We start from the raw sequence: 9,689 nt of genomic DNA on the forward strand, positions 1-9,689 counted from the left end.
GTTTCTGAAATTGACCGTCAAACCTGAGCCATCTAATGTTTTTTTTTTTTTAAATGTTTATTTATTTATTTTGAGAGAGAGAGAACATGCATGCATATATTCTCTAGCAAGAGAGGAGCAGAGAGAGAGAGGGAGACAGAGTATCCCAAGCAGGTTCTGCACTGTCAGTGAAACTCAGGAACCATGAGATCACGACCTGAGCTAAAATCAAGAGTCGAACATTCAATCAACTGACTCACACAGGTACCCCTCTAATGGCTTATTTTCTAAGGACCTCTCTCAAATGCTCATTCTCATTGTCTCTACATGAGGAGCTCTTTCTGCAGTCCAGGCTATAATTAAAATGGCACAGACTTTTTAATTAAAAGTACCAATGTGTAATTTACAGCGTAATTTCTTTTCTAATTCTTGAATTTTGTTATTGTACTGTTTTACACCTTCCATTTTGCTTATTTAACTTTTCTTTCTTTTTTACTCATAATTTTAAAAGCATCATGCAGAATTCTTATAAAAATATTATAATCTGGTACTGTTAAAAAATTACTTGGATTTTTCTGTAGAAGTTGTTCATCATATCAGTCTGTTTTTGAGAGATTTATCTTCTCCTTCTAAAGATCAGATCTGTCATATAGTAATTATGTGAGTCTAAAACTCTTCCACTGTAAGACCTATCTGTGCATGTTCCAATGGCCACTGTTTCCCTCCTCTGAGTAATGTCCCTTATCTACATTGGGCTCTGCTGTCTTCAGAGAGGGTCCTCTTGTGTCGTCAGTTTGTGAGTTTTCAAGGTTATATGGCACTAGTTTCTCCTAGTGATTGAAGAGAGGCCAGCAAGAAGCATTCTTCTTCCACTGAATGCTGTTTATCATCCTGGGGACCAGAGGCTTCACCAGGGTAAACTATTTCAGGACATAGGCCATATTTTGAGGCCTTCTCCCTAGCAGCCTCTGTGGCCTCTGTAGGAATTTACAAACAGTAGTGTCTTTGTGGTACCCATACCTACTGCTCCTAGGTGACCTATGTCTTCCCTAGCCCCATCTTCAAAAGGACCTTGCAAGAAGATTTAATTCTCTCCTCTGATAGGATGCATTTCCCATCTGCATAGTGATCCAGAAAGCTCAAATTGTCATCATAGTCATCTAGACTTCAAAGCTGCTTTGAGGACCCCAAGTAGATGGAATGCCCAGAAGATCAGCTAGTAAGCCAAAGATGCTAGCATCAAAGTTTTGGGAACTCCAAGTGTGGGATGGTGGAAGCAGGGAACAAGAGTAGAGGCTGGCAGAGAGAGAGTGAGCAAAGCTGTAGACTATAGGAGAGAACACAGGTATGAGGGGGGCCTGGAGAGAGTACCATGTGAAGGAGCTTGTAATGACAAGAGCCAGGAGGAGGAGCAAGAGCCTGAGTGCAATCCTTTCATGTCCAGCCTCTCTCTGCCAGTCTCAGGCCCTGGAAATCTGCCTTATATCCACCCCCTTTGCCTGGCTGGGCAATCCAGGACCCTGTTCTGAGTGGGTAGCAGTGAGACCTTTGTGATCCAATGTTCCCTCTACCTGACTCATGCTTCCATCCTAGGAAGTCCTGAGAGCTGCCCCTGCTCCAGAGAACCACACTCAGCAACACTCCTGTCTCCTTCCAGCCTTGCTTCCCTCTCACCTGCCTTGCCTCCATCTGTCCATCATGGAGCTATATGCCCCAAGTTTTTAGGAGCCAATAGTAGGGGCTCCCTCCCAGGACACAGGAGTGAGCTGGCCCTGAGAAGCCAAGAAGGGTACTGGCTTGGAGCAGACTTGGGGTGGCCATCAGCTCTGACTTTGCCCAGAAGCATTTGGCCCCATCCTTTTGAAGCACCTTCCAGTGCACACTGCTGGGATTTCCATGATGACAAAAACAAGACTCAGCTTCCTTGGCTGCCCATGCTAAGTCCACTCTACTTTCAATTCTGTTGGCAGACCAAGAGCTGACAGCCCAGGGACACCTGAGTGGCTCAGTTGGTTAGGTGTCTGACACTTGATTTTGGCTCAGGTCATGATCTCACAGTTTGTGAGATAGAGCCCCACATTGGGCTCTGTGCTGTCAGTGCTGCTTGGAATTTTCTCTTTCCCTCTCTCTCTGCCCCTCCCCTGCTCGTGCACATGTGTGCACATGTACAGGTTTTTTTTCTCTCTCTCAAAATAAATAAACATTTAAATAAATAAATAAATAGATAGATAAATAAATAAATAAATAAGTGTTGACATCCCAGATGTGCAGATACAGGGAGAAACAGAGCCTCAAGGTGAACAGTCTGGTCTTGAGGAGAAACCTGGGGGGCTTGGACAAAGGGAGGTGAGGCTCTGAGTTCTGGGAATCACGGCAGGAGTGATGTAGAGAACAGGAAGTAGGAGTCTAATACAAACAAAGTTGTGGCTGAAGGAGCCTCAATGTTCCTGTGTCCCCAGGGGCCAGCACCAGTAGCAGCCAAAGACAAACATAGGAGAAGAACTAACAAGGTTCTTGTTGTTGAAGTTGTCTTGTAATTACTGTTAAATCATGGAACTAATCTGCTTTAGAAACCCTATTCTTCCAAGTTTCTGATTTGGGCTTTTGTCCTTTGGTCTTATCCACAATGGAAAGACATGTTGAACTTTTCCATTGCAAGGCAGTGTTAAGATCATTAAAATGCCCAGAGTATTAGACAAATAAGCAAGACTGTCCCATTTCATCCTTAAAGTAACAAACTGGCTGCTTGCCTTGCAGAAACAGAGTTCATTCCGCAGTTCAAACATTCTCCACCAAACTTTCCCCTCAGTAACCACGTGCCCCCACATACATTAACAGTTGCTTATGACCAGCTTCAACATTACTATCTTCAAAAGAAAAATATCTTGACTTATTAGCCTTTATGAAATTTCTATATTTACTATTTTTCTTAGCACATTATTCAGTTCAACTGGATTTTTTTTTTTTATCACAAGACTCTTTCAATGAAAAAAATAGTACTCGATTTACAATCCATCACAAACTCCTTAATCTGGACAATTTTCCAGAATGGGGACCTACAGAGTTCAATGATTATGTGACTTCTGCCATTGTGTCTCATCACATGAGTTCGATGACACCTGACTTAATCTATAGCTGGTGCAGTAAGACAAGTCCACCTAGATGCTGTGGTACAGATTGCTATGAAAGTTTTGAAACATTTGTTCTCAAGGTGCCTGGGAGGCTCAGTCAGTTAAGCATCCAACTTCAGCTCAGGTCATGATCTCATGATTCATGAGTTCAAGCCCTGCATCAGGCTCTGTGCTGACAGCTCAGTGCCTGGAGCCTTCATCAGATTCTGTCTCTCTGACCCTCCCCTGCTCACAACCTGTCTCTCTCTCTCTCTCAAAAACAAATAACATTAAAAAAAAAAAAAAACTTGTTCTCAACTGTTGTACATGTAGCATCCCACATCTGCAGTAAAAATTTTCTGGTCACCAGTGTTCCACAAACCACACTTTCAATAATACTCATTTAGCATTGGTTTTTCCCAAAAGATGGGGAGCTTCTAGAAGTGATGTTTAGTTCATTTCCATAGCTTGTACAAATTATACTATGGCATCCTGCATGGTGCTTTCAATATTTGCTATTCAATACCATGAGGCTATATCATATTATATTCATGGTAAATCATGATCTTCTACACTCAGGGCGTATTTTTATATGGCTGTGTTTCTTTGGGTTGAAATCAAGATGAAAATTTGTATTGTTTTTGTATTATTTTGAGTGTATCTTTTCTTAGTGGGGCCTCAGCTGCAGGGCTTGTGTCAACCAGAAGCTCTGTTCAAAGCACAGCATAATCATTCACCCCTCAAAGTCTATTTTCCTCATTTTATTTATTTATTCCAAATTCCCACTCCCTTTATTCCTAAGCTTGCCCAAAGGAAATCATTACATGTTTATTTTGTCTTTCATTTTGTATGAGTTCATATAAAATGTATAGTTTTAGAATGTTTTAATTTTAGTAAATGCTACTATTCTCCATCATTTTTTTTCTTGCTCTTTGGGTCTTAACTCCCTCTAGACCATGCCAAGAACATGGGCCTTGCTGGCACATTAGTGCTCCTTTTTATTAAAAAAACGAAGGATCCAACTAGATTAGTAGTCAGAACCACTGCTGGCAGGCAGGATCTGGCCCTGTGCTTTTTTATGAAATAAACTTCTATTGGAACACAGCCATGCCCATTTGTGTGTGTACCATCTATGAATGTTTTCAAGCTACAATGGTCAAGGCTAGTAGTTGCCATAGAAACCATATGACCTACAAAACCAATGATATTACTATCTGCACCTATACAGAAAGTTCACAGACCCCTGAACTGAATGATCCATTACAATCCCCACATTCTTGTTTGCCAAAATCTTCCTTTCTCCTGCCATTCGTACTGAGGGGGATTTGAGCTAATGGAGGAAAGCAAACAAGCAAATATTTACCACGACTGCAGAAATTTTTCCAAAGGCAACTTTCCACTTCAGAAATCCCACTTGTGGTTATGTGACGAGGCCTCAGCGCTGGCAGAGCCTGTCACACATTGGAAATTCTCCTCCAAGCTCCATGTTAACTCTTCTGGATTTTTATGGACTTGAGCAATTAAGTCTTGGTGTTTAAGACTGTTTTTTAAACCAGTCCCTTAACTAATGTTGAGTGAAAAAAGAAGCTGTTATCAGTGAGAACTGTTTCTCACTCTTTATTGCTAACAGTGTGTCCTCATATTATTTAATATCTTTCTCCATATTATAGGTTATTGCCAAAGGCTCCAGGCTTTGGAGAAAAATATTGAAAAATACAGAAGGCAGAATGAAGTAGATCAGGTAGACAGAGGACCCAAATCTCTTAGCATCAAAGGTCTTTCAGAGCATTATTACTCTTCTCTATTCATTATTACTCTTTTGTCTTTCAGTCCTGGTCTAGGCATCATCTCTTACTGATGTAGTTAAAATTTTTTTTTTTTCAACGTTTATTTTTTTGGGGACAGAGAGAGACAGAGCATGAACGGGGGAGGGGCAGAGAGAGAGGGAGACACAGAATCGGAAACAGGCTCCAGCCTCTGAGCCATCAGCCCAGAGCCTGACGCAGGGCTCCAACTCACGGACCGCGAGATCATGACCTGGCTGAAGTCGGACGCTTAACCGACTGCGCCACCCAGGCGCCCCAGATGTAGTTTAATAAAGACTCAGTTGACAAGGGTTAAGTCATGGTATAGTACAGTCCTAGGCATATAGTAGGCACTCACTAAATGTCTGTTAGATGAATGAGTGGCTGTGATGAGTGCTTTCAGTGTAATCCTGGCCCTCTGGAACTTTAAATGTTAAAGAAAATATTGCCACAGGCATTCGATGGTGGGTGTCCATAGCATAAAGAGCCCAGACACCAATCACCAATGGACAATGAATTATGCTTAAAATGTACACAATGGCCGTGGGTTGAGGTTAGGCAGTGGGGGGGGAGGGACACAATAAAAAATCAAAATAAATCAAAATGACTAGCTTCACTGAACTTTTATTTACACTCAGGTGTTATAAGTTGCATCAGGTAAACTGTCTTGCCATTATTAATCCTATGAATGTCCACTAGTAATACTTGCAGAAACATTGGCTTCTGAGTACTTCATTACCAGAAAGCTTGCTAATTAGAATGTTCTTTAGTGGGATGGGCTCTCGGGGAATCATGTGTTGTATATAGTTTGAGATCTCAGATACCTTAGGACAGCTCAGGAATAGATCTAATGGAGAATAGACACACTGTGTCTAAATCAAAACACAAAGGGTAGTGTTTTTTAAAACAAGAATGTTTTTTTAAAAAATACCATTGCAGACTCCATCTACCTTCAAGTAATTTCATAGAAGAATAAGGACTGGCTTATTATCACTAAATCACTTAGAAACCAATCCCTCATAACCAAGATTCCACCATGACATATATATTTATTTTAGTTCTAAGCAAGAGGAAGAGAAGACATTCCATCCCTGAGGGAGGGAATTTGGTGGATAATAGTGACATTATACCCTTTCTATTATATATATATATATATATATATATATATATATATATATATATATTTCTTGGTGTTTAAGACTGTTTTATATATAATTCTAATATATATATATATATACATATATATATGTATATATATATATTCTATTATACTCTTTTCTCTCTTTCTAACTGGAATGCTAGGAAGAGATATTTATTTTTCACATGTTTTCTACTAAATAATCCAGGTTGGTTTTTGAAGAATGTAGAGACCTTTTAAAGATGGGTGGGACTGAGAAGAAAAAGAAGGAAACTTGTATTGTTACTTTAGTATTCTCTCCGGAAATGCCTAATCAGAGGGGTGGTTCGTGGCCTCATAAAGCTTGTTCTGTACAAATCAATAGAGAATCAGAAGTTTTAGAGTTCTGAAATGCTCCCTTTGAGGAGGAGGGACTACCGTTTTTTGGAGGTGATAGTACTTCTAAGTTTCTGTGGGGAAAGGCATTTGCCACACAAACATAGACTGTGTGTCTAAAATGTACTGTTTTTTTTGTTTTTGTTTTTGTTTTTGTTTTTGTTTTTGCTGCTGTGAGCATATCCTAACTTTTTATGGCCTGAACTTTTATTTCTTTGCAAAACGTATCTTACACTTTTACTCAGTCAAGTATGTTTGCATAGCCCCCCTCACCAAAATACTAGAGTTTCTGAAATCTGCTAAATACAAAGGGTCCCTTTGATGAGGAGGGAATCAGCGGCCCATGTGGTAAGAAGCCCACTTCCCAATGGTGGGAATTTTCCATTTGGTGGGATTTTAGGTCTCGGTGCACTTAAAGTGTAAATGTAAGTGTGTTCATGGAAAATGGCATTTCCCACAACCTCCATGAGCCAAAAAGTTTTATTTTTATCTGCTTTTGACCATAATTTTAAAGGTCCTTAATCTCCTTATGTTCATAATTTGAGTTTATCTTTCCATCAATCAAACATACATAATAAACATCCATTCCTTTTGCAGGAGATATAAAAAAAGTAACCAATTCTGGGGAGAAGTGAATATTTTAGGTTTTTTAAACAAAGGTACTGATTTTTTTTGGTGCTATTTGAAACATTCACAAGTAAAAAAGAGTGTGGGGTGTTCAGGATACATCACTCACTGTAAAGTTATAATATTCAAGCCAGGAGAGAATTGAAAGTTAGAGATGAGATTTTCTATACTCTGATTTTCAGTTGAGACTTTCCCCTTTGTACGCCTGTGAGTGTTGGGAAAACAAAGCCAATACTAGTGTATGCTCCACCTTTTGGAGATGCATGTGCTAGCAATCAGTAGCGTTTGACTCTCCTTGGGGCATTTTACTGTGTTCTCAAACTCCTAACTTCTGTGGTCTCCTTACTATCCATACTCTTAAGACAGGATTTACTTTGATCTCTCTCTTTCTCATCTGAGCCATTGACACAAATAACACATAAATATACATTTTTAACTCTATCAAGATTTTTGAAAGTCTGATGTTTTTAAGTGCTCTAACAATATAGACCAATAAAAACTTACATATACCTCTAATGGAAATGGAAATTGTTATAACATTTTGAAGGATAATTTGCTATATCTGGTAAAATCTAAAATTTAGCACATGACCCATCAACTGCCCACTTACATTTTCTGTATGCATAAAATGAGGATAATAATTATCTGAGTATATTATCTAAATATTATCTGAAGTGAGAATGGAAAGATTTAATACATCTGAAATGTTTAGAAGTTATATCTTTAGCTCTCAGTAAGTTGCAGGTTTTTACTTTTCTTCTTTTAATGTTTATTTATATTTGAGAGAGAGGTGGGGGGAGGAGCAGAGAGAGAGAGGGAGATACAGAATCTGAAGCAGGCTCCAGGCTCTGAGCTGTTAGCACAGAACCGGACTTGGGGCTCCAACCCGTGAACCGCGAGATCATGACCTGAGCTGAAGTTGGACACTTAACCTACTGAGCTGCCCAGGTGCCCCCTCAGGTCTTACTATCAATGTTGTTATGATTAGATACCACTCTAAAGAAACTCTTGCACACATCCACAAGGAGACACGTGTATGAGGTTCACAAAAATATTGTTTGTAACAACAAAAAACAAAACAAAAAAACAAAGTTGGACATAACCTAAATAATAAAAAAATAGAATTGATAAACATATACTATATGCATACAATGGAATATTATACAGCTATATGTACCCACATGGATGCAACTCAAAAATATAACACTGATTGAAGTAAAATGATTTGGAAAAAAATAACAACAACAAAAACAAAATAAAACAAAAAACACCTAAATTGTGATACCAGTGACATGTAGATTGTAAGTCTGGACAATACTGGATATTTTTGGGAATGAATATATGTGTAGAAAAGTATAGAGACACACGAAGAGTGAGTCAGCCTCACTCACCAGAGAACACCCCCTAGCACAATGTCACAGGAACTGGTAGTTAGAGGTCACGTATGTGCACCGAAGCAGTGGCAGAGAAAGAAGTGTGTGGGGGGGGTACTGACACATCATCTGCAGTGGTGCAGAGCTGAATGTAAAAATAGAATTATCCTACTCCCACTTTGTATCATACCCCACAGAACAATTAACTTCCAGGCAGCACAAGCTATATATATATATATATATATATATACACACACACACACACATCACTTCATGTGGCAGATTATTAAGCACCATTAATCAAAGGCTAGTTGAATTTTTACATTTCCCCATTTTATTGAGAAATAATTGACATACATCACTGTATAAGTTTAAGGCATAGAGCATAATGGTTTAATTTACATATTGTGAAGTGATTACCTCAATAAGTTCAGCTAACATCCATCTTCTCATATAGCGACAGTAAAAAGAGGAGAAAAGATCTTGCAAGATATGCTGTTATCCAAGAATAAGTATGTTCATCCTATGAAGGCTTTTGGAGGAGGCATCTGATACTTCTTTTAAAGTGGGGAAGGAAGTCAAATTTTCTTCTTCTGATGAGAACTCTCAAGATTTACTCTCTCAACTACATATAGCTCCTATATATCAGTGTTAGCTACAGTCATCGTATGTGCTGCATAGCTAGTACTTAATTGATCTTATAACTGGACTTTGTACCTTTTGACGACCTTTCTCCAATTCCCTTCCTCCCACCCTCCTCTGTCTCTGGTAACCACAAGTCTGATCTCTTTTCCTATGATTTTTTTGAAGATTCCACATATAAATGAGATCATACAGTATTTGTCTTTCTCTGTTGTCACAAATGGTATGATTTCCTTGTGGTTTCTGGCTGAATGAAATTCCACTGTATATATATACCACAACATCTCTATCCATTCATCCATCGATGAACACCTAGGTTGTTCCCATGTCTTGCTATTATAAATAATACTCCTACGGGCATAGGGGTGCAGCAATCGAATTTTGCCAACACTGCTTCCTTGAGACCATCTAGCAAGGTACCAAAGTGCTGGAAATCTGAAGCTGCCATTAGGGTTACAGAACATGGACTCATTTGGTCTTTCATTCTCAAGACAGATCTGCAATCATCAAGATTTACCCTGTGAAGGAAGTTTACAGAGGACTTCAGTGTGCAGCATTTTCTTTGTTCTCATTGCCAGGCTCTGGGGTGGGTGGGCGGGTCAGATGGTGAGGAAGCAGCTTGAGAGATAATGTGGTTCAC

Source organism: Lynx canadensis, chromosome A3 (genome assembly GCF_007474595.2).
Source record: "Lynx canadensis isolate LIC74 chromosome A3, mLynCan4.pri.v2, whole genome shotgun sequence".
Lineage (NCBI taxonomy): Eukaryota > Metazoa > Chordata > Mammalia > Carnivora > Felidae > Lynx > Lynx canadensis.